Source organism: Brienomyrus brachyistius, unplaced genomic scaffold (genome assembly GCF_023856365.1).
Source record: "Brienomyrus brachyistius isolate T26 unplaced genomic scaffold, BBRACH_0.4 scaffold94, whole genome shotgun sequence".
In the NCBI taxonomy this organism is placed as follows: Eukaryota; Metazoa; Chordata; class Actinopteri; order Osteoglossiformes; family Mormyridae; genus Brienomyrus; species Brienomyrus brachyistius.
In genome coordinates, this window is record NW_026042369.1 from 609,362 (window position 1) to 613,343 (window position 3,982).

A 3,982-nucleotide genomic window follows, 5' to 3' on the forward strand; every position below is an offset into this window, starting at 1 on the left:
AAAATTCTGCATGATATTTTAGTCAACTGAATGATGAAAGAGGGTCAAAGTCCAAGTGGGAGTTTCCAATTTTAAATGCAGATTACAGTCAATTTCAAGCATTTTCATTAGATAAAATTTTACAACTCTCCGGTTAGGGTTAGGGCTAGGATTAGGGTTGGGGTTTTTACAATTCTCCAGTAATCTTTTCTGGACTTAATTCTTTTGATTCAAGGATTAAATTCCTCGCTTCCTTTAGCATTTAAGTGTCAAAAAAAAATTCTGCATGATATTTTAGTCAACTGAATGATGAAAGAGGGTCAAAGTCCAAGTGGGAGTTTCCAATATAAAATGCAGATTAGAGTCAATTTCAAGCATTGTCATTGGACAATAAAATCACACTTCTCTGGTAATCTTTCCTGGATCAAAAGTTTTTGATTCAAGGAATAAATTACACAAATTCCTCGCTTCCTTTAGCATTTAAGTGTCAAAAAAAAAATTCTGCATGATATTTTAGTCAACTGAATGATGAAAGAGGGTCAAAGTCCAAGTGGGAGTTTCCAATTTAATATGCAGATTAGTGTCAATTTCAAGCATTGTCATTGGAGAAAATAAATCACACTTCTCTGGTAATCTTTCCTGGATTAAAAGATTTTGATTCAAGGACTAAATTACACACTTTCTTTAGCATGTACTTGTCAAAAATGATCTGTCTCAGAATATCTTCATGAACTGTACGATGGAAAAAGGTGAAAGTCCAAGTGGGAGTTTCCAATTTAAAATGCAGATTCGAGTCAATTTGAATAATTTTCATTACATAAAATTTTACAACTCTCTGGTTAGGGTTAGGGCTAGGATTAGGGTTAGGGTTTTTACAATTCTCCAGTAATCCTTTCTGGACCTAATTCTTTTGATTCAAGGATTAAATTCCTCGCTTCCTTTGGCATTTAAGTGTCAAAAAAAAATTCTGCATGATATTTTAGTCAACTGAATGATGAAAGAGGGTCAAAGTCCAAGTGGGAGTTTCCAATTTAAAATGCAGATTAGAGTCAATTTTAAGAATTTTCATTAGATAAAATTTTACAAATTTCCAGTTAGGGTTAGGTCTAGGATTAGGGTTAGGGTTTTTACAATTCTCCAGAAATCTTTTCTGGACCTAAGTCTTTTGTTTCAAGGATTAAATTCCTCGCTTCCTTTAGCATTTAAGTGTAAAAAAAATTCTGCATGATATTTTAGTCAACTGAATGATGAAAGAGGGTCAAAGTCAAAGTGGGAGTTTCTAATTTAAAATGTAAATTAGAGTCAATTTCAAGCCTTTTCATTAGATAAAATTTTACAACTCTCCGGTTAGGGTTAGGGCTAGGATTAGGGTTAGGGTTTTTACAATTCTCCAGTAATCTTTTCTGGACCTAATTCTTTTGATTCAAGGATTAAATTCCTCGCTTCCTTTAGCATTTAAGTGTCAAAAAAAATTCTGCATGATATTTTAGTCAACTGAATGATGAAAGAGGGTCAAAGTCCAAGTGGGAGTTTCCAATTTAAAATGCAGATTAGAGTCAATTTCAAGCATTGTAATTGGAGAAAAAAAATCACACTTCTCTGGTAATATTTCCTGGATCAAAAGTTTTTGATTCAAGGAATAAATAACAGACTTTCTTTAGCATGTACTTGTCAAAAATGATCTGTCTCAGAATATCTTCGTGAACTGAACGATGAAAAAAGGTCAAAGTCCTAGTGGGAGTTTCCAATTTAAAATGCAGATTAGAGTCAATATCAAGCATTTTCATTAGATAAAATTTTACAACTCTCCGGTTAGGGTTAGGATTAGGGTTAGGGTTTTTACAATTCTCCAGTAATCTTTTCTGGACCTAATTCTTTTGATTCAAGGATTAAATCCTCGCTTCCTTTAGCATTTAAGTGTCAAAAAAAATTCTGCATGATATTTTAGTCAACTGAATGATGAAAGAGGGTCAAAGTACAAGTGGGAGTTTCCAATTTAATATGCAGATTAGAGTCAATTTCAAGCATTGTCATTGGAGAAAAAAAATCACACTTCTCTGGTAATCTTTCCTGGATCAAAAGTTTTTGATTCAAGGACTAAATTACACATTTTCTTTAGCATGTACTTGTGAAAAATGATCTGTCTCAGAATATCTTCATGAACTGAACGATGGAAAAAGGTCAAAGTCCAAGTGGGAGTTTCCAATTTAAAATGCAGATTAGAGTCAATTTCAACCATTTTCATTAGATAAAATTTTACAACACTCCGGTTAGGGTTAGGGCTAGGATTAGGGTTAGGGTTTTTACAATTCTCCAGTAATCTTTTCTGGAACTAATTCTTTTGATTCAAGGATTAAATTCCTCGCTTCCCATAGCATTTAAGTGTCAAAAAAAAATTCTGCATGATATTTTAGTCAACTGAATGATGAAAGAGGGTCAAAGTCCAAGTGGGAGTTTCCAATTTAAAATGCATATTAGAGTCAATTTCAAGCATTGTAATTGGAGAAAAAAAATCACACTTCTCTGGTAATATTTCCTGGATCAAAAGTTTTTGATTCAAGGAATAAATTACAGACTTTCTTTAGCATGTACTTGTCAAAAATGATCTGTCTCAGAATATCTTCATGAACTGAATGATGAAAAAAGGTCAAAGTCCTAGTGGGAGTTTCCAATTTAAAATGCAGATTAGAGTCAATTTCAAGCATTTTCATTAGATAAAATTTTACAACGCTCCGGTTAGGGTTAGGGCTAGGATTAGGGTTAGGGTTTTTACAATTCTCCAGTAATCTTTTCTGGACCTAATTCTTTTGATTCAAGGATTAAATTCCTCGCTCCTTTAGCATTTAAGTGTCAAAAAAAATTCTGCATGATATTTTAGTGAACTGAATGATGAAAGAGGGTCAAAGTCCAAGAGGGAGTTTCCAATTTAAAATGCAGATTAGAGTCAATTTCAAGCATTTTCATTTGATAAAATTTTACAACTCTCAGGTTAGGGTTAGGGTTAGGATTAGGGTTAGGGTTTTTACAATTCTCCAGTAATCTTTTCTGGACATAATTCTTTTGATTCAAGGATTAAATCCTCGCTTTCTTTAGCATTTAAGTGTCAAAAAAAATTCTGCATGATATTTTAGTCAACTGAATGATGAAAGAGGGTCAAAGTCCAAGTGGGAGTTTCCAATTTAAAATGCAGATTAGAGTCAATTTCAAGCATTGTCATTGGAGAAAAAAAATCACACTTCTCTGCTAATCTTTCCTGGATCAAAAGTTTTTGATTCAAGGAATAAATTACAGACTTTCCTTAGCATGTACTTGTCAAAAATGATCTGTCTCAGAATATCTTCATGAACTGAACGATGGAAAAAGGTCAAAGTCCAAGTGGGAGTTTCCAATTTAAAATGCAGATTAGAGTCAATTTTAAGAATTTTCATTAGATAAAATTTTACAACTCTCCGGTTAGGGTTAGGGCTAGGATTAGGGTTAGGGTTTTTACAATTCTCCAGTAATCTTTTCAGGACCTAATTCTTTTGATTCAAGGATTAAATTCCTCGCATCCTTTAGCATTTAAGTGTCAAAAAAAATTCTGCATGATATTTTAGTCATCTGAATGAAGAAAGAGGGTCAAAGTCCAAGTGGGAGTTTCCAATTTAAAATGCAGATTAGAGTCAATTTTAAGAATTTTCATTAGATAATATTTTACAACTCTCCGGTTAGGGTTAGGGCTAGGATTAGGGTTAGGGTTTTTACAATTCTCCAGTAATCTTTTCTGGACCTAATTCTATTGATTCAAGGATTAAATCCTCGCTTCCTTTAGCATTTAAGTGTCAAAAAAAATTCTGCATGATATTTTAGTCAACTGAATGATGAAATAGGGTCAAAGTCCAAGTGGGAGTTTCCAATTTTAAATGCAGATTAGAGTCCATTTCAAGCATTGTCATTGGAGAAAAAAATCACACTTCTCTGGTAATCTTTCCTGGATCAAAAGTTTTTGATTCAAGGAATAAAT